A 23516-nucleotide genomic window follows, 5' to 3' on the forward strand; every position below is an offset into this window, starting at 1 on the left:
CCTTTCCACCACTCTTGGCCTTTTTAGGCCAATAGAATTTTACTAAGTTTTAATAAAACTGTTTGGAGCCGCAGAAACTTTCTCATTCGATATTTACCTTTCGGACGAACATTATTACGTGAAAATACTATAATATTATACTTAACATTTCCACTTAAGTATATAAATGCTTAATTCTAACAAGATGTTATACATGAGCAGTTACTAACTTATTTAATCTTGTATGGTAGCTTTTATGTAGTAATTTGAATGCAACCTTGAATCTATTTTTGTCTCGCGACGTGAACCAGCTGGTCGGTACTTTTGACTGAAATAGATTTTCTTTAAAGTTCAAGGTTGAGCGATAATTCGTATTTTTAGTTGTGATTTTTGATTCTTTTATTACTTAGGATGCGATTAAGATTTGTTATTGTTTATGGGTAGAAACCCATCTATACCAGAATCTTAAGTTTTTCCAATTGTTACTTTTACAATATTCATTATAGTCAGCAAGTTATAGCATTAACAAAATCTATAATTATAATTACGCGTCTATAAGTATAGGTACGCGTTTACAGTATTTTTATAACGGTAGTTAGCTTCTATCTTGTATTGATAAAATTAGTATTAAAATTCTTTATTTATAATTATACAGTATATAAATTTATAAATATTCAATTTTCTTTTTCAATTCTCATACATTTCCATTATTGCTATAAAAGTTATTGAAGCATGTACTTGCTAAATTTTACGTAAACAATCTCTTCCATAACTTATTTTCTAAGTTTAATGGAGATTTCCCGGAAATTATTTCCAAATTAGATCGCGCCGAATCTACGCGACGTGTCATTTCGAGGCCTGTGGTCACAGCGCTCTAATTACACTTTAGCAGTCTCGATTTTTGGAGGCGAAATTTTTTACGTAAAATTTTATTACATTTACAAAGAAAAGGTTAACAACATACATTTTACTTCCTATTCTAAACGATTACGTTACTGGTTACCTGTTCAAGGTCTCTTTCGACCATTTCTTCTCTGCTTCTTCCATAATTTAGAACCATGGGACTTATATATCCTGTCTGAACCGTGTCGTGAGGTTGTCGCAAGGCTATTGAGAAGTAGAATTGACTACAAGGCTAGATTTGTATAGTTATGTCGTTAAACCATACTCTGCCACAAACACTAACTGAAGGTCGGCGTTTCTGCTCGTGTCACCATGCATATCGATCGAAGATTTGAAACCATCCAAAATTCCTTCAGTTTCCATTCCAGTCGATGGGCCCTCATAATTTTTGAAGGAAGTATGCTCAGGGACAGTTGTGTTTAGATTAGTATATCTAGCACATATTGTACAGTATTTATTTTTTACCGCAATAAATAAAACTTTTCTTGTGCGAAAACCAATTATGGCAGCTGCACCAGACAACGCTGAATAATTAGTCTTGTAAGAACGTTTTGACCAACAAGCATCTGCCACTACGGTTATCAAAGGGATTCCATCTTTGGTAACTGTACCGTCTTTGACTGCTAAGTCGTATTCTTCTTTACCAGCGGCTGCCATACTATTCAATTTTGTCTGTTCCCACCATTCGCATACTTTAATATGGCTTTTTGAATAGGTACCTTCCGCAGCACATGGGATTTCAACGGCTGTGCACAACTCAGCTAAATTTGAATAACCGATACCTATGCTCATGGCCCCTGATACAAATGCTTCGTTCAAGTTCATCGTATCTTTACGATTTTCAGATGTATGAATTGAAAATATTTCCTGGCATAATTGGCATTTTAAAAATATATGTACACGAATTAAAACCAAGGCGTTTTTCAGAGGTGATCTCTAAGTGGCTTAGCTTACAGTTGAATAATGAATCATGGTTGCTTATAGTTTGTAACTGTTGGAAAAGGTACATAAAATCAACTACACGACGCCCTTGAAGATTAAAAAAATCTTGTTCAATATTGATTTTTTCAGCAGCGGCGATTTCGTCGTCATTTATTGAACCTGTGATATCGTGTTGAATTTTTGCTTCTTTTGTTGTTTCCTAGAAATAAATAAGTTTTTTTTAAGTGGGGATGTACTCTCGACTATAAAAATTCAAAACCAACCATTCAAGAACAATTAACTTAATTTACTTCAGAAATGTTTAAACTCGCGCTATCAGATGAACACCGCGAAGTAGGATAACAATGCAGATGTTTTAATTTATAGGTGAATATTAACATTTACATTCCTTACTATATTAAATTGATTGAAGAAATGTAATGCCAAAGATCCCATTAATTAAATGATCTATTTTAACTTGTAGGAAAGTAAAATAATCGTTTTAAAGTGTAAACTAATACGGTTTCTAAGTAGGTAAATATAAGTAATATAAGTAGGTAAGTAAATTTTTGTAGTTTTGATAATGGTATTATATAAAATATGTATAATGTCAAGATGTTGACAGAGATTGTCATGTCAAGATATTAGGTTATAAAAATGTGGTTGTCAAAAAAATAACAATTTACAAATTTTAAAAAATACATGCACGTGTATTTAGAAATAAAATAAAAGATATTTAAAAAAAAAACACCCCTCACTATGTTTTAAATTTGGACAGCCGCACTTGTACGAGTAGGTATTATGCATTCTACAGTGGAGCATTCATAATAGGTACTTTATCTTTTAAAAGTTAAATAATTAACTTCAATGTATGTATTTTGCGAAAACATGCATGTGGTAGGTAATAAAATTTAAAAGATTATAATTACCACACATTGTTCGGCTCGATCGTCAGTACTGGCATATTTCTTTTCTGATGATTCTTTCTCTATTCTACAAACATCAACATAAACATAATATTATTACTAAAAACATTTAGATTATGTTATAAATATCAAATGATAACTTTGTTATAGCGAATACGCCATCGTAAGCATATGTTTAACATGGTATTAAATACCTATATTATAATGTGTAATATAAGCTTACAAAATTTCAACAGAAACAAATGACGCCCAGTTAAAGTTATGGCGATTTTTACGTTTCCGAAACAAATAAGTAATGAATACAAAATTTCAATTTACCGTGGTTTCTTCGGGGCATTTTTGTGCTTTGTTGAATATTGGTTGACATATTTTCGTTTTAGAGTAGATACATGACAGTTTTTATTCATCTTTACACGAATAACGATATTTTTTTACGCAGCTAACACAAAAAAAAAAACCATACACTCCAACGTCCTATGCGGTTGAGTGACGAACCGCGTCTGATGAGCATCGGCTCAGTATAGGATTGCGTTGATTCGTCGTTTCACTCGTGTATGACCTTAACTGTCATTACAATGAGAATATTGTGTATTACAATAGGTACCTACAATGGTTGCGATGTCAATATGTTCGTTGCACGACTGCATCGTCTGCCCGTAAACTGCGACTGCTGCCAAAAGTTGTAATGTTGATTATATTCACTCCTTCATTCTACACAGTTTATAATAATATGCCTACCCTATGCAACTCATGGTATACCTAGCCCCACGTGGCGACACCGGCACAGTTGCCTGATATAATATAAATTTTATACAAATTCAATTTCTCTGTTGCGTAATAAGGCAATTAATACAATCAGCATATTTTGTCTATAGTAAAGCGCGTCAAAGTGTCCCATTGTCAGAACCAAAAGTATATTAGTCTATGGTCAGAACTGTCAAATGTACCATATCATCTGAAATCTGCATGTTTTTGTTCTGCTGCGTCGCTGCGATAATCCAGCGTACGCTTTCCATTCGAAAGATGGACGTGAAACGCGAGCCGGATGAATTCGAACTTGATGCAGAATGGCAGGTGCCCTTAAACCAGCAAATTAACCCTGTGACCAATAACTATATAAAGCAAGAGATAGCCGACGGTTCCAGCATTGCTTTTGAGGTTAGATTTATGAAGCTTATGTCTTTTATAGCGCCTGTACACGTGCATGGATTTACTTGCACCAAATAGTGTATATATTAAGTTTTGACTGTCTCTCTAATCTCATTCTTCAAGAGTAAGCGAGACGCGATGTTGTCATTTTATGGTACTATTTGACAGTCATAAAAATCGGTTGTCATTAAAATGAGTCGCTGCGCGGTGTAGTTTTAGAGGTTTTTTTTCCGGCAGGTACGCACCTATCGTTCTACTGCGCAGACGCAGATATTGAACAAATCCATCTGTCGCGTGAAAATTCAGAAGCTCCTGAACTTTTTGATTCATGCATGCAATCTTGCAACTGCAGGATAGTAAAACATGTTTACACGAACATTTTCTTGTTATGTCCGTGATAGTACGTACTGTCAGCAGTAAATCCATACACGTGTACACGGGGTAGGTAGGTATTCATTGGTGTTTATGTTTGCGGACATTATCATTAATTTCGTACACGTATTTATTTCATGTAAGCGTTACAAAATTACGCGTACCTAGGTTAACTCTATTAAACGTATCCAAATCCTTAAATAAATCCACTATGTACCTTATGGTATTACAAATATTTGGCTTGTGAATTCTTTTTTTCTATACAAGAAGCTCAAATAGTTAGTAATACTCTTTTTACATTAATTGAAATATTTTTTATCCTAATATTTCTGTTCTTATTATTGGAATTTAGATAATAGCCGATATAGGTACTGGATTATTTACTGGTGACTGGTTAGGTATATGTAAATGATAATATTATGTACCTATCGATTGCGCGAAGCAGACATGTCTACTGCAGATCCAATTCATCTGAATGTACTTGACAGTTTCCAACCATTTGGTCAAGGCAGTTCTCGTGGAGCAGTGCGCAAGGCACTGGTCTTCTATTCGGGAGCTCTGGGTTCGATACCTACTCGGTGAGGACACAATTTATGATGTTTGTGATTGCTCAAAATTATTAACAACTACCTTGTACGAAAAAGACATGGTTATTAATAATAATTACAGAAACATATATATATTTGGTTAGCATTATTTGGAGCTTTAAGATAACAGTGTCCTAGCTATCCATAGTTTTGAGATATACACAAATAAGGATTTTACTACCATGTAATTCATTTAATAAAGCATACTTTTCTCAACTATATCGTGTAAACGGATATATGTACAGGATCAAGTTTTATTTATAATTATGAATATACTGATTATTATAAATCATATAAAAGTGAGTGATATTCCATCCAAAGTAAGCTTGAGTTAATGAAATGATAATATATTGTTTTTTTAGAACCTTCAAACAAGAGACATGGTAAATATAAAATCGGAACCCGAATTTCAGCGAGTGGACATCAAGAAATAGTTTATTGAAGATACAATTAACTATAAAGATCCTCAACCAAATTGTTCGTATTCCGAACATAGCCCACTAAAACAGGTAAGTAATCCATTTATTTGAACTATGTACGTACTTTACAATGTAGGTAGAAACATGAAGATATTGTGTTTCTTTCTCGTATCTAGTCTACCAGTACCAGTAAAATACTAGTAAAACTAACCAGTAAAATCAATCACAGAGAATAAGTATAATTTAGTATAAATTAATATGTGATGGTCCCAATAACAGCGGACACAAATACGTAACTAATGAATTAAATTAGATCAAATATTAGGTACAGCTGCAATTAACATAATTGGATATCGCTGAAAAAAGAAAAATGCATAGTCAGAATTCTTAAAAACATAAAGTTTATTAATCGATAATTTAGCAAAGGTTATTATTCAAACAACTCTACTGTACCAGAGTTGGTTGAATACATAGGTACACGTACAGATGCATATTAAATTCGAGTCAAATTATCAACTGTCAAATTTCTCTTCTGTTCACTAAGTGACATTGTTTCGTTCACCGCGACCATCTTTTAACGCGCAATTGTAAACAAAAAGGAAAATAGCCGTACACATGGCGTCATCATTAACAGTACCAATGGGTCATATAATTCAATAGAAGGAGAATGCTGCAAGCAAATGTATCTACTATCCCATATTGCAATCTTCATCTACTGTACCAAAACGTAGTACCTTCTTTTACTCTAGTCACTTAAGAGATAGGACAATGGTTGAGTTAAAACAATAGTTTATTTACCTAAAGTACACTACAGTCAACTCAAATCGATATTCTGAAGGATGCCAAACACACTTAGGTACATGCAGGGTGAAACAAAAGGCTACTTTACTTTGAACATCCAGATCAGAAACTATTTTGTACAATGAAAAGTGAAACATACGTAAATTGTCAAGGCTGATTGAGATCAAAATAAAATCTAGATTAGAGTGAAAAAATAACAGGATAACGATACCCACGTTCTCGACATGTATCTTAAAACAAAGTTTTTAAAATTATTTTCGCATCGTTAAGCTTAACTAGGAATCTGCGTAACTTCAGTAAATAATTAACAGCATACATGTAATGAGGATGAAAGTTTAAAAGATGCTTACGCTGTCTAGATCGTGTGGTGCTAATAATTATATTATAAATGTTTTTTAGGATAACGCAACAAATCTCAAATCGTCCTCTATGTCGGAAGAAGAAAAAAATTATGACATCATACAAATCGACGAACAAGATATTAAAAAAGAGCCCGAAGAATACAACAAAGGCTATAAAAAAATACGTGGCACTTTTAAACGTAGTGTTACTAAATCAATCCCCGAATTAGTGGCTGTTATAGAGTTGGAAAAAAAATATTTTCATGTTAATAATTTTGTGTGCGGTATATGTGATAATGTTTTTGCATCGTTAGACTTGCTCGAGTTTCATAAAGTGTTACATAAAAATATAATCAATAAAATCACTAATAAGGATGTTAAACAATGTAAATGTAGTAAATGTAAAGTCTCTCATCACACTCCATTTGATGTAGCTAATAACCCAAAAAGAATGTTGAAAACAGAACTCCTAAGACATTTACCCCGTAGAATTCTTCCAACAGTAAATAAAACAAAACCATACCGAAGATGTCGTGTGTGTATTGCTTCAACTAAAGATAAAAAAAGGAAAATGACGAACATTATGTGTGAAGCATGTGATGTCGCTTTATGCTCTGTGCCCTGTTTTTATGACTACCATGAGAAAATCAATTTTTGAATTATATAGTTTAGCCATAAACATTAATAAGGTGTGACTAAAATATGAGACTGTCTCCAAGTATAGCTGTAAGGAAATAAAATAATGACAATTGTGTGCGTTCTGTGTTGGTGTTCGGCGCAAGTGTCTACCACTTATCCGTTGTCGTAAGCGGTCGACTTCACTCCGCGGTATGTACTGCAAGTATGCTTTATTATGTATGACAGAATTTCTTAAAGCCCTGTTGCTTAATATACGATCATTTTGTTTATTTTGACATGCTTTAAAATAAAAGGAATGGTTTATGATTGCTAGAGCCACTCAGTGGATTGTTAGGTACATTTTTAATGACGTTTCGGTATGATTTATGAATCGTAAAAATCGTAGCGCGCCTGAACAAGTACATGAGCGGAATAAGGTCGCGGAAAAGAGCTTAAAAAAGATGAATCTAATTATTCTAGTGACACGAAACAATTTAAATTAAATTAGTAATTAAATTAGTAATTAAATAAAAAAATAATATATTATTATGCTTGCGATAAACACATCGTTTTCTAAAATATCATACACAGTTTTTGAAATTCTAAAAGATTTGTCATGGACAAGATGACTTTTGACACAGTTTAATGGACAAAACGCATTTTGAAATTGGATGCTGTTTTTCATCCTAACAAACACGGAAAATCCACAAAAGACGAATGTCAGCACGTTCAATACGAAAACAAAAACAAAAGGCCTGTGCTTTATATGTAATAAGCAAGGACACAAGCAGCAACAGTGTTGGTTCGCAAATCAAACCGACAATCTACAGCAGGGATATGGGCCCAGCACCAGAAACAGCGGCAATACATCACAACAGCCGACGAACAAAAACAATTACGAGAAATTTGGATATCACAGAGGCAGAGGCACCAGATACCAGCGAGGCGGCAGCCGAGGCAGAGGCATCGAGCAGCAGCAACAACAACAAAACTTGAAGACGTGGGCTCTTCAAGTTAATCATCATAAACTCAGTGCAAACAGTGAAGAAACAAGTGAGAGTGAAATAAAGTGGCTACTCGATAGCGGGTGCACAGATCACCTAGTGAAAAGCGATAAGTTCTATTCAAGTTGCGTTGAGCTTAAAGAGCCAATCGACGTAAACCTACCCGACGGAAAAAAGTTGCGAGCAACAAAAGTGTGAAATATTGTAAGTTACTTTAAAAACCATAACAATGTTGAGCCAGTAGAACTAAAAAACGTCTATTTAGTAGAAGGGTTAAAGAAAAATCTGTTAAGTTTTTCAAAAATAACACAAAATTGCACAATAGTAGCGCGCGATTCAAACGCCAAAATCTTTGATAAAAAAAACCAGAAACCTTATAGCAGTGGCTAATAAAATAAATGATTTATACTACATGACTAGCTTTGTAAAAAATCCTAAAGATTCAAGCAAGATTAGTACATACAATGATTATCCAAATGAAGCCTTCACAAATACAACGAGATTAACAAAAAAGGAAAAGTGGCATCGTGCGTTAGGCCATGTAAACCTTAGATATCTAGAAAAAATAGTAAAAGATAAGTTACTTGATGGACTACCAGACCATCTTGAAAAACAAGAAATGAAATGCGCGACATGTATTGAAAGTAAAATGGCAAATTTACCTTTCGAAAATCACCGCGCGAAAACAACAGCGATAAACGAAATAATACACACCGATCTAAACGGTCCGCACAATATTGTGGGCTATAAAGGTGAAAAATACTTTTTGACTGTCATAGACGATTACAGCAAATGTGCAAAAATTTATTGTATAAAAAATAAATCAGAAACGGCCGAGTGTCTCAAAAATCACATTAATTTTGTAGAGAATCAATTCGGGAAATCAATAAAAAGATTGCAATGCGATAAGGGGACCGAATATTTAAATCGAGAAATATACGAATTTGCAAACAAAAAGGGAATCGAAATTTTACCATGTCCGACAAACGTACACGAACTCAATGGAGTCGCTGAACGTTATAATAGATCAGCAATGGATATAGCAAGATGTTTAATTAAAGAGGCGCGCATAAGTAAAATTTATTGGCCCGAGGCAATAAATACAGTTGCCTATTTAAAAAATCGAACTATCGCAAATACGTGCGAGAATAAAACGCCTTATGAAATATTTTTCGGGGTTAAGCCGAAAGCCAAACATTTAAAAATTTATGGCTCAAGAGTTTTTGTCCGAATTCCGGAAATAAACAGAAAAAAATGGGACGATAAGTCACAAATCGGAGTACTCGTAGGATATACACATTTCGGGTACCGAGTTTTGGTTAAAAATAAGGTGATCGAGGCAAGACATGTGCAGGTTATCGAAAAAGGTACAAGACTAATATGCCTAGAAAATCAGACTAATGAAAACACTTTCGACGGAAATAACGAATCACAAAACCGTGTAAACATTGATCTAAATGAGCAGGGCTCGGAGATCGAATTGAGCGAAAGTGAAAATGAGCGTGAAAATGATAATGATAATGAAGTATTTGTTGAAAATGAACAGGCGAGCGAATCGGTCAAAGTTAAAACTAGACGAGTATCCGCACGCGAAAAAAAGACAGTTGAGCGTTACGGAAATCCTATAGCTCACTGTATATACGTTAATTACATAAACGCAAATGCGCCAAGTACATATGAGGAAGCTTTAACCTCGAAAGACTCTGACCATTGGCGAACGGCGATGGATTCAGAAATAAACTGTCTAAATAAAAACAAAACATGGCGTCTAGTTGATAAGCCGACTGATAAGAAAATAATCGATGTAAAATGGATATTTAAAAGAAAGAGCGATGCTACATATAAAGCGCGTCTAGTAGTACGCGGCTTTCAACAAAGAGAACACTTGGAAAACGTTTATTCCCCCGTGGGAAAAATGTTAACTTTTAAAATTCTTGTGAGTTATTGCACAACGAATAATCTCTTCATTGACCAGATGGACGTTGAGACCGCATTTCTCAATGGACCAGTTAAAAGCGAAGTTTATATTTACCAGCCAAAAGGCTATCAAAAAGAAAAAAATAAAGTCTGCAAACTAGAGAAAGTGTTATATGGTTTGCGAGAAAGTCCACTTGCGTGGTACGAAACATTCGATGAATATGCAAAAAATTAGATTTCAAGAGAAGCAAATACGATAATTGTCTTTATGTAAAAACCGAAAATAAGGAATCAATATATCTCCTGGTATTCGTAGACGATCTGTTGATCTGTGGGAAAGACAAATTAAAAATTGACTTAATTAAGAAAAGTTTAATGAAAAGATTTACGATGAAAGACCTTAATGAGGTTAAAAGTTATATAGGCATCGATATTGATTACAATAAAGATCAAAACAACATGAAGCTAAGCCAGACAAAATATATCGAATCCTTAGCCTCTAAATATCAGTTAGAAAATTCTAAACTATACGAAACTCCAATGGAGACAAACCTAAAAATCGATCAAGCGAGCGAAACAGATGAATCAATAAAATACAGAAACTTGATCGGCGAACTTTTATACATAAGCTCAGGCACTAGACCTGATATCGCGTACAGCGTTAATTATTTAAGCCGTTTTCAAAACTGCTACGACAAAACCCATTACAAGTATGCGATGCGAATTCTAAAATACTTATTAAAGACCAAAGATCTAAAATTAAGATATGGCAAAAACGAAAAGAACGATAAAATTGATTGTTACGTCGACTCAGACTATGCGGGCGACAATATAGACAGAAAGTCGACGAGCGGTTACGCTATTCGACTAAACGGAAATTTAATTTTTTGGAAGTCAAAAAAACAAAATGTGGTTACAAAATGCTCCACTTTCGCGGAATATATAGCACTGTCAGAAGCAGTCACAGAAATTTTATTTGTGAGAAATATATGTAACGAAAGTTTTGATTTAAAAGTAAATACACCAATCAAAATTCACGAGGACAATAGCGGAGCGGTCGCTATTGCAAAGTTTGGAAATTTTACAAAAAACTCTAAACACATTGAAATTCAATTTCATTATGTAAACGAACATTACCAAAACAAGACGATTGACATAGTAAAAGTTGATTCAAAAAATAATATAGCGGACATCTTTACCAAAGCATTGGATAAAACGAGCTTCCTGGAAAATCGTCAAAGACTGAAGTTAATCTAATGTACAGATACAAAAGTAATTAAACGGCTAAGAGGCGTGTTGATATATAGCCGTCTAATATAATAACATAACTAAATATTATAAGTAATAATATAAGAATATTATTAATACGTTTAACTACGGCACTGGCTGTCCGCCAATGCTAAATACTAATTAATACTAATTACAGTTAAATGTTCACTTGAGTGTCCGGCGTGACATTAGTGTATAATCGAAGGTCTATTGTAACGGTCGCATAATCAATGTAATCTATTACTCTGTACATTATTATTCATGATGATGATAATAATAAAGTTAATCATATGAAGAAAACCATGTTCATAATTTAACATCCTCTAAACGATCCATTATCCCAACAGGAATAATTTTTATAGAATTTGTTTGTGCTCATTTGAATAAGCAATATAATTGCATATTAGGTTAATTTTTGGTCAAAACTGGACACGATGAATTTTGGAAATGGGCGACTTACTATGTACATAAATGGGATTTTCTTCATTATTCTGAGTCACACTACTTTCAGACATTCTGCTGTTTCATCACATTACCATAAACGGACGTGAGACGTTGATGGATTTCAAAAGGGTGGGCTCCCTCCTGGTTGAGAAAGCGAATGGTTGAACGCACCTCGCAGGCGGCGGGATTCAATAGTAAAGCGTCCATCTAAAAGAGTAGGTACTGATAAATCCAGGGTTCCGGTCTAGCTCAGACAAAGTTCAATTCGAACCCTGGTATCACAATTTTTAGTTAGTAACTGGTAAACTGTCACTTTTTATCTTTAGTATGGTTTTTTTTAGGATTTGGGCTGGGCAAAATAACGCACCGGAATTAGTTTTATAACGGCAGGGTATATTTACGTGGATGTTATATAATTATTACATTGTTTTATAATTTGTTTTACGGAGGACAAAATTTCGTGAGTTCATTGCTTGACTGTTTTCCGACACTGACGCCATCTTGAAATCCGCTTTCAACGGTTTTTTTTCAAGGCGACGTTGCAATATCTCCAACGGTCAAATTATGGCATTGTTGCCATTCAACATATTATTTTCTAACAACTCTTTTTCTTCTCCTTGCACTATCTAACATTCCTCTCTCTCAATTACAATACAAGTTATTTTTCCCATTCATTCTTTATACATGGTATTGCAATTTATTGGCGTTTTGTCTACACATTCTACTGACATGTTTCATACATTATTGTTAGCGACAGTTGGTCACTTTTTATACTGTTTAAGGGGTGAAGCCCAATTTCATTCGTCGTCTCGCATGCTTTACTCGAACCTGATCTTCCACGAACCGTGTCCTCAGTCTCTAAGACACGGGCCGTGGGACTTATTTCTGGAAAGAAACGTCCCTGTGGGTGATCAAGGGTGCGGCTCGGTGCAGTTTATTTGACTACGAGGCCAAGGGCGTGTTCAGGCCACTCTACACCCATAGAAGGTACTCCAGGTATAAGACCCGAAGTCCGAGGTGGTGACAGTACCTACCTTTCAAAACTACAAACAGGTGCATTCGATACCTGCACAAAGATAATAATAATATTTTCAAAATACATGAAGAATGTATAGTCTATTCTGCTCTGTCGGATTTAGCTGTGCAACCTTTATCCAAGATCATATTATAGACGGAACAGGATAGAGGATTGGATCAGCATATTATTTACTTAGACAAGGATACGATGGCTGTGTCAACATGTCTGATTACCTATATTATTATAAGTTGGGTTCAAAAAATAGTATGGGATTAATATCCAAAACCTATGTTCTTTCATTGCGCAGGTCACCGTTAGCAAAATGTTTTAATTAAATTGATTTATTATACCCTTATTTCCTATATTATATAATATTATTATCAAAAAAAGTTTTTGAGCCGAAGGAGGTGCACTTGCACCACCTTGCAGTACGCTGCCGGTGCCCATGTAGCCGATACTAGGTATATACTGGATTATATTGTTAGTTCAGGTTAGGTTTTCATCCTTGAATTCACGATTTTTTTCAAAATAGGTTACATAAATTGAATTATTGTTCATATTGTACAATAAACGGTCATTTCCGATAAAAAAATCACAGCGAACTGTGCTATGGTGAATTAATGTTTTACGTACAATCTACAAGTAACCGGATTCATGAACATATTATTCAGCGCTCGAAATGGAAAAGTTTACGAAACGGAGCGCTCGACAAATTTTCTGAAGATATTTACATAGTCATCAAATCGCATGTGTATTTTATAAAAATAAGTGTGTCAGATTTTATATTCTACGGCCTATCTAGCTCAGACGGTCAACATATTTTTTCCACGAGACCGAGCGATAATTTTACAGATTTCACGAGCCGGAACGGCGCTCCGGTGCGTTCCGTTCCATTACGAGCCCTGATATTATTACGTATTTTTCTATAAAAATAAAAAAAATGATACCGGACACGGACATTGACCTAATGAAAGACGACTTGTCCGGGTAAGAGGACCCTGGGAATCCTAGGCTATGTTGATCTGATAAACCGTCATTACAATATGGATTACAATGGGAATATTTAGTATTACAATACCTACAATAGTTACGATGTCAGAAGGGCAATTCACGAACGAAGCAGTAAAAAACACCGCTTAACTGAAGCATGTAAAATTTTTAGTTTTATAGGAGATATTGAGTGTGTAGAGCTTCGAACGACATCAATACGTGCGAGTGAGAAAGCATTCAGCATGCTTATACCTCATGTCCATGCGTTAGAGTAAGATAGAAAGTAAACATGCCAAAACGGATCGTTTGTGAATGTCATAGAAATTAAATAATATTTTTATCCATTTTGGTAATGACTTCATATTTAATCAGTACTTACTGTTAACGTTGCATGATTAAATCATTCATTGTTGAAGTACGTAGCCAATTAATCTTTAAACAGGCTAGTTACGTCTACAATATAACAATATTACAACACGGAATTTCCGTTGTATTTTGCAAACAAACATGTGTGTTTCTGTATTACAAAATCACAATAAATATTTAAGTGAGAATTTAAACTCAAAATAATACTTTCAGCGGTAATAGAAAAAATAGAATAACAGCCTGCTCACTACGTACAAATTTTTGACGTTTAATAATATGTCAAAGTCAAACGGATAGTTACTAGCGCCTCTACCGGCAAAGCGTGTATACTAAATTGCATACTGTACCCGACACCACCGGTTGACATTTAATATACTTCGTTGTAGTAGGTTTGCGCTTAGGTTGTGCAACCGGCAATACTGCTTCATTCAAGAATTGGCCTTCAGGATGTTCAAGCTTTGATTTTTTAAACAAATAAAATCTAAAATGTCAATTCTTCCTAATGTAACGACTGCTGCAACGCCTGAAAACGGTGAATGCTGCCAAAAGCTGTAATGTTAATTATATTCACTCCTTTATTCTACACATTTTACTATTATATGCCGACCCTATGCAAGTCATGGTTTACCTAGCCCCACGTGGTGTCACCGGCACAGTTGCCTGATATATTATTATAATAATTTTATACAAATTGAATTTCTCTATTGCGTAATGATTATAATATATATGGCAATACTATCGGCATATTTTGTCTATGGTAAAGCCCGTCAAAATGTTCCATTGTCGGATCTGTCAAAAGTATATCATCTGATACCTGCACGTTTTTAGTCTGCTGCGATAATCAAACGCACGCTTTTGATTAAAAATATGGACGTGAAACGCGAGCCGGATGAATTCGAACTTGATGCAGAATGGCAGGTGCCCTTAAACCATCAAATTAACCCTGTGACCAATAATTATATAAAGCAAGAGATTGCCGACGGTTCCAGCATTGGTTTTGAGGTTAGTTTTATGAAGCTTTATAGCGCCTGAACACGTCCATGGATTTACTTGAAGCAATAGTGGGTATTTTAAGTGCTGACTGTCTCTCCAATCTCATTCTTAAAGAATAAGCGAGACGCGATGTTGTCATTTTATGGTACTATTTGACAGTCATGAAAATCGATTGTCCTTAAAATGAGTCGCCGCGCGGTGTAGTTTGTTTTTTGCCGGCTGGTTCGCTACTATCGTTCTACTGCGCAGACGCAGATATCGAACAAATCCAACTGTCGCGTGAACATTCAGAAGCTTCCGAACTTTTTGATTCATGCATGCAATCTTGCAACTGCAGGATAGTAAAACATGTTTACACGTACATTTTCTTGTTATGGCCGTGATAATACGTACTGTCAGCAGTAAATCCATACACGTGTAAACGGGGTAGGTAGGTATTCATTGGTTTTTGATTATGTTTCGTTGCAAAATTACTCGTACCTAGGTTAACTACATTAAACGTATCCAAATACATAATTAATCCACCATGTACCTCATGGAATTACAAATAATTGGCTTGTGAATCCTTTTTTTTCTATACGAAAAGCTGAAAAAGTTAATAATATTATTTTGACATTAATTGAAATATTTTATATGCTAATATTTCAGTTATTATTATTGGAATTTTGATAATAGCCGATATGGATACTGGATTATTTACTAGTTACTGGTTTACTGGTCAGGTATATGTAAATGATAATAATATGTATCTATCGATTGCGCGAAACAGTCATATTGCAGATCCAATTCATCTGAATTCAGTAACCGATATTATTTGACAGATTCCATCCATTTGGCCAAGGCTGCTCTCGTGGTGCAATGTGTAAGGCACTGGTTTTCTATCCGGGAGCTCTGGGTTCGATACCCACCCGGTGAGGACACCTTTTGTGTTGTTTGTGATTACTCAAAATTACTAACAACTACCTTATACGAAAAAGCAAAGACATGCCTACAGTTATTAATAATGATTACAGAAACATAATATATATATTTGGATAGCATTATTTGGAGTTTTAAGATAACAGTGTCCTATCTACAATTACATAGTTTTGAGATAAACGCAAATAAAGATTTTAATACAATGTAATTCATTAAATAAAGCATACTTCTCTCAACTATACCTTGTAATCGGATATATTATGTACAGCATCAAGTTTTATTTATAGTTACCGCATTATCGAAACCAGGCCTAAATCAAAACATACATTATTGTAGTTGGGCGCCTGTGATCCTAAAAAATCGTATTGCAGCTGGGAAATAATGCTTTCCCGATGAATATACAAATTATTATTATAAATCATATAAAAGTGAGTAATGACAAGTAAGCTTGATTTAATGAAATGATAATATTTTGTTTTTTCAGAACCTTCAAACAAGAGACATGGTAAATATAAAATCGGAACCCGAATTTCAGCGAGTGGACATCAAGGAAGAGGTTATTGAAGATACAATTAATTATAAAGGTCCTCAACCAAGGTGTTCGTATTCCGAACATAGCCCACTAAAACAGGTAATCCATATATTTGAACTATGTATGTACTTACAATGTAGGTAGAAACATGAAGATATTGTGTTTCTTTCTCGTATCTAGTCTACCAGTACCAGTAAAATACTAGTAAAACTAACCAGTAAAATCAATCACAGAGAATAAGTAGAATAATTATAATTTGTATAAAATAATATGTGACGGTCCTAATAACAGCGGACACAAATAGCGTAACTAATGAATCAAATTAGATTAAATATTAGGTACAGTTGCGATGAATATAACGTCTATTCAAATCGAAACTATCCTAAACGTCAAATCATAAAATGTGCAGGAAAGCGAAATTTAGAAATTATGAACCTATACATTCGATTTAGTTCTGTAATATCGAAATAATAAAAAATCATTTTTTGTGTTTCAAATTACAATAGATTTTGGGGAATTTTTCCCAATTTCAAATTTATGAAAAATTCAAAACATTGGCAAATAATGTCACTTAGGATACTTAAAAAGTGGCATAAAAATAATTGTTTCTTAAATTCAATATAACCGTATGCATTCAGGTTTATACAGAAATGTTGGAAATTTCATAGAGAATCGATTAATGTAAAAAAACGTATTTCGAAAAATTGTCGTTTAGGATAGTTTTGAATTGAATAGACGATAATTGGATATCCTTAAAAAAGAAAAATACATTGTTAGTATTCGTAAAAACATAAAGTTGGTAAATCGATAATTTCAAAATGGTTACTACTATACCAGAGTTGGTGGAATACATACACGTACTGATGCATAATATTAAATTCAAATCAAGTTATCAACTGTCAAATTTGTCTTTCGGTCGATTAAGTGAAATTGTTTCGTTCACCATGTCCATCTTTAGACGCGCGATTATGAATAAAACGGAAAATAGCCTTACACATGGCGTAATCGTAAACAGTAACAATGGGCAAGCAAATCTACATACTGTCTCATTGTGCAATCTCATCTACTGTATCTACCAAAATTTAGTAGGTACAATCTTTTACTTAGTTAAGAGATAGGACGATGGTTGAGTTAAAGCAATAGGTAATTCACGCTAAAGTAAACTACGTCCAACTCAAATTGATATTCTGAAGGATGCCAAACACACTTAGGTACATACAGAGTGAAATTAAAGAGCTGCTCTACAGTGTCCTTAAAATTCATTTAGAACATCCAGATCAGAATTTTTTTATGAAAAGTGAACCATAGGTACAGCGCACATCGAGATCTAATTATTGAAATCTGGATTAGAGCGAACAACTAACAGAATGACGACATCCACGTTCTCTATTATGAAAACGACATGTATCTTGAAACAAAGTTTTTAACATTATTTTCGCATCGTTTAGCTCAACTATAGATCTACCATCATAAATTGGCATTTCAGCGAGGGCGCTAGTATGACATTGAGAATGTTGCCATAACTAACAAAAAATGGTATTTTATATTTTTTTATTGGTAGTAGATATAGGTACAAATATTATTAAAATAAAAAATTAACACAATCAAAATAAAAACGTGTTACTTCTTTTATAACCATGAGGAAGAAATGCATAGTTGGAAAAATCAGAAATTGGTGTATATTTTAGTCATGGAAAAAAATATAATAAAAAAGCGAAAGTAAATTAAATTAACTCTAAAGACAGTAAAATAGTATCAACATAAATGGAATTTTAAATGAAACCCGATAACTATAAATTACACAAACAATGTAGAAATTATATAACTACTATAATGGTTCAATTCCAGATAGACTATCATCCGATTCTGTGTCACTCTTAGGACCATTTACAGTAAAAATAAAACCAGTCGAGGTCATATTATGGAATTACAACTTGTAAATGTCAGTTTAATTAATACACTAAATTTCTTTATAAATCCGTTTACATACACAAATAATAAGTAAGCATTCATTTATATTGCTATCCGACATTAATTTTTATTTATATCATAACTTAAAACTTAAAAATAAGAAATTACTTGCGTTGTAATATAAATGCAACTTGGTAACACTGAACAACTGTCATGGCGACTTGCCGTTGTATTCCATTATCGATATAAATAATCATTTCGTTTTGTCCTTTTTCGTCATCGCAAAATTGCCATACTTTTAGAATGATGTCTCTGACATTTCCACGAACTGTTTTAGAACTACTTGCCATTATGCACTATACTTATTTCTTCTGTATTTTCAAAAACAAAATATATACCCCGAATCCTGCACACTGACGTTTCAAAATGTAAACATTTGACTCAGTCTGGAATAAATTTGTCATAACGCCCAATCGCCCGGAGTTATTTTCGGATGTCTACATTAATTTCTTCGTGGAGACATAATTCGTTGTTGATTATATTAAAATATAGCTTACTTTAAATACTTACCAAATAATTGGTGCTAAGTAGCTATCGAATAATGTCAAATATTAAAAGGTCACATTCGTTTATTAATAATCTAAAATGCTCTTTATGTTTTCAAATGTACAAACAATAAAAATCTTGCGAGCAAGAAAAATAGCGTACCTACCTAAATTAGCAACAAACACTCATTCGATTATAAAATACTATATCAAATATAAAATTATGTATTAGGTACATTCCTTAATTAAGGAAAAAGCTTTTTTCACTTTTTGATCTCTTTTTTTAATAGGTAGGTATATTTTATTTATCACCACTAAATATAATGTGATTTTGATATTTTGACGCCATGAGAGCTAAATAAACGCAAGCGTAATCCATAATTCGAGAAACATGTTGTAAAATTAAATGGCATTTGTGACAAATTTATCCTCGATAGACAATTTTAGTTTCAAATTCGACCGGCTGCCAATTTACGATGGTAGATCTATAGGAATCTGCGTAACTTCAGTAGATAATTATTAACATGCTGATGAAAGTTTAAACGATGGTTACGTTGTGTAGATCGTGTGGTGCTAATAATTATATTATAAATGTTTTTTTAGGATAACGCAGCAAATCTCAAATCGTCGGAAGAAGAGAAAATTGATGACATAATACAAATCGACGAACGAGATGTTAAAAAAGAACTTGAGGAATACAAGAAAAGTTTAAAAAAAACACGTGGCGCAATTAAACGTAATGTTACTAAATCAATACCCGAAAAAAATATATTCCACGAAATCACTAGTATGGATGTAAAACAATGTAAACGTAGTAAAAGCAATTTTTCTTGTCAAACGCCATTTAAAAGCGTTGAATCTAATTATTCTAGTGACACGAAACAAATTAAATTTCTGCATTCCGGAGAAAAGCCATTTAAATGTGATCAATGTGATTACTCATGTATAAAATCTGGTAACATGAAACGACATAAAATGACACATACTGGTATAAAGCTATTTAAATGTGATCAATGTGATTACTCATGTGTAACATCTAGTCATTTGAAATTACATTTAATGACACATACTGGTATAAAGCCATTTAAATGTCAGCAATGTGATTACTCGTGTATAACATCTGGAAACATGAAATCACACAAGATGACTCATTCTAGTATAAAACCATTTAAATGTGATCATTGTAATTATTCTTGTAAAACATCTAATAGTATGAAATTACATATAAAGACGCATACTGGTATAAAGCCATTTAAATGTCAGCAGTGTGATTACTCTTGTATTACATCTGGAAGCATGACATCACACAAAATGACTCATTCAAATGAGAAGCCATTAAAATGTGAGCAATGTGATTACTCGTGTATAGCATCTGGAAACATGAAATCACACAAAATGACTCACTCAAATGAGAAGCCATTTAAATGTGATCGATGTGATTACTCTTGTATAACATCTGGAAACATGAAATCACACAAAATGACTCATTCAAATGAGAAGCGATTTATATGTGATCAATGTGATTACTCGTGTATAACATCTGGAAACATGAAATCACACAAAATGACTCATTCAAATGAGAAGCCATTGAAATGTCATCAATGTGACTACTCGTGTATAACATCTGGAAACATGAAATACCACATAATGGCTCATTCTGATGAGAAGCCATTTAAATGTGATCAATGTGGTTACTCGTGTATAAAATCTAGTCGGATGAAATCACACAAAATGACTCATTCTGATGAGAAGCCATTGAAATGTGATCAATGTAATTACTCGTGTATAGCATCTGGAAACATGAAATCACACAAAATGACTCATTCAAATGAGAAGCCATTTAAATGTGATCGATGTGATTACTCTTGTATAACATCTGGAAACTTGAAATCACACAAAATGACTCATTCAAGTGAGAAGCCATATGTGATCAATGTGATTACTCGTGTATAACATCTGAAAACATGAAATCACACAAAATGACTCATTCAAATGAGAAGCCATTGAAATGTGATCAATGTGGTTACTCGTGTATAAAATCTAGTCGGATGAAATCACACAAAACGACTCATTCTAGTGAAAAATAACTACGTGTTATGTTAAATGCAATTAAATCCTCTTGTTTAACATCCCTTCACTGAATTTACTGAAAATGAAACGCATCCCAGTGAAAAACCCTTTTAAATTTCTCAATGTAATTTTTCATTTAATTACCCCGGGTCCCATGAAATCACAATAAATTATTTATTCTTGTGAAAGACCATTTATTTGAGGTGCATGCCATTATTTATGTATAAAATCTAGTTATACAAATTTACATAACATGACATGCTGGCAAAGACCCATTTAAATCTGGCAATTTAATATGTTCAACCTTTTTTTTTCTACAAATGGGATACAAGATTAGGGAATGTAACTCTCTTTATATTGAAATAAACATAATTTAAAAATATCTCATGCATATATACACAAGAAAAATCATTTTGTACTAAAACCGATAGCCAACATTATATATAACGCAATTCGATAAGCCTTTTATGTAACAACCACTAGATAAAATCATCATAATTAACTAAGATGCCCGTAGCTTTATTGAAAAAAGCATACTGGCGGGAATCCAGCAGTTATAGATTCAAGTCCCGCGGGTGTCGTATTTTTTTGTTTGATAAATTATGAAATACATATACATAATAATGTACGAGTATGAACTAAATGCACATATTTACATGTATTTGTATTATCAATATGATTTTATAATATTATGTATTTACTGATATACCTAACACAATTATTGTACGATAATCTCCTATATATTATTATCGTAAGAGATTTTGGAAAACGCACCGACTTTTTTATTTAAATACCACGTTGTTGATTATTAAAGGAATTCACTTCAATTATTGGAGTCCCGAATCTACTTCCATTTGAATCGGGCACAATCTGATAAAACTCGACACAATCACAGATAAAATCATTTTTAAATCGCGTTTTACATCCGTCACCATACATTTTCGCTACTTTATTGTCTATCTATCGCAAATTGATTATAATGTCGCTTAATACTTTCTGTTTAATCGAAATTTCACAAATCACAATTAATATTCCACAAATCTATTAAAATCTGTAAGCAGCACATTGGCGTACGATGGGTTTTAACACAAAATAAATACATATTTCCTCACTAATTACTACGAAAATATAATCTAAAACCATGTCACTGCTTTTTATCTGTCAAACTAATAGACTTAGATTGTCATTTGTTTTCTTTCGCAAAACAAGTTCATTTGAAGTGCAGAATTCAAATTTAGAATTTGCAGAATTAATCAAAAAATGTGACATTTCTATAAGCATGTTAAATAATCAATATCAATCAAGACATTTTTATTGTAAGATGAGTTTTCTATTAATTAATAACAAATTAGATTTTTTTTAAATACTTCTTTGTGGCTGTTTACGCACTATTTTTTTATTGAATAATTACCTAGGCTACTAATTTCCATAGATATGGTCATATTAAGTTGCCATTGTAAACAATGAAAGAAATTAATACGAATTGTTATAGTTAACAAAATGTGTGATATTATATAATATCTACATATTTTTATCATCCTTATCATCACCAATCTTGACCTATCCACTGCTGGATGAAGGCCTCCTCATCCTTATTCTACTCCTTACTTACACATGAATTATTATATTCATCAAAATCAGTGATATTATACTATCTACCTATCTATATTTATAATGCCATTATTATCACGAGCCTAATTAAATCCACTGCTGGATGAAGGCCTCTCTACGTTGATTGTATTCTTGACAGTTTTGAATTTCATCATCATCATCATCAATGGGTTCCGCAACGTGATTCTACGACTATCGGTTTAACGAATTTGTGTTATTATACCTATTTCTATCATCTTTATCATCATCTACCTGAACCAATCCACTGCTGGATAAAGGCCTCCCATAGTCTGATTATACTCCTTTCTGTCATATGAATTGCTGTATTTATCAAAATCGGTGATATTACATTTATCGACATATTCATATCGTCACCATCATCAACCACAATCAATCCACTGCTGGATGAAGGGTTCCGCTACCTGATTCTACTACTATAGGTTTAACGAATTTGTGATATTATACCTATTTATAACGTCCTTATCATCATCGACCTGAACAAACCACTGCTGGATAAAGGCCTCCCATGCCTGATTCTACTCCTTTATGTCATTTGAATTGCTGTATGTATCAAAATTGGTGATATTATATTATATCTATTTATATTGACATTAGCATCATGAGCCTGAATCAATCCACTGATGGATGAAGGCCTTTCTAATTTGTTTGTATTTCTGTCGATCATATGAATTGCTATATTTATCAAAATTGCTGATATTATATTTACCCATTCATAATATCGTCATTATCACCATCAACCAAGATCAAACCACTGCTGGATGAAGGTTATGCCAACCTAATTCTACTCTTCTTAGTCATATAAACTGCTATATTTTTTTAAATTTGTGATTTTATATACCTACCTATTTATATCGCATTATCGTCATCAATCCACTGCTGGATGAAGGCCTC

General features: G+C 33.3%; 1 long non-coding RNA gene across 2 annotated transcripts in view; it reads left to right on the top strand.

Annotated features, from left to right (window-relative positions):
- LOC147076532 (uncharacterized) overlaps positions 1 to 21765 on the top strand; it is a 75415-nt gene extending 53650 nt beyond the window's left edge. Inside the window, exons 1-3 of one of the 2 annotated variants that reach the window (XR_015069312.1) lie at positions 14810 to 15026; positions 16420 to 16566; positions 19527 to 21765. This is a non-coding gene — a long non-coding RNA (uncharacterized LOC147076532). Of the gene's footprint in view, positions 1 to 14809; positions 15027 to 16419; positions 16567 to 19526 lie in introns of those variants that run through there. The other variant, XR_015069311.1, reaches the window with a different exon arrangement.
- Positions 21766 to 23516: the final 1751 nt, after the last annotated feature.

The sequence above is a fragment of the Rhyacophila brunnea genome, unplaced genomic scaffold, assembly GCF_057557595.1.
Source record: "Rhyacophila brunnea isolate RB1 unplaced genomic scaffold, BYU_Rbru_1.0 scaffold_13, whole genome shotgun sequence".
In the NCBI taxonomy this organism is placed as follows: domain Eukaryota; kingdom Metazoa; phylum Arthropoda; class Insecta; order Trichoptera; family Rhyacophilidae; genus Rhyacophila; species Rhyacophila brunnea.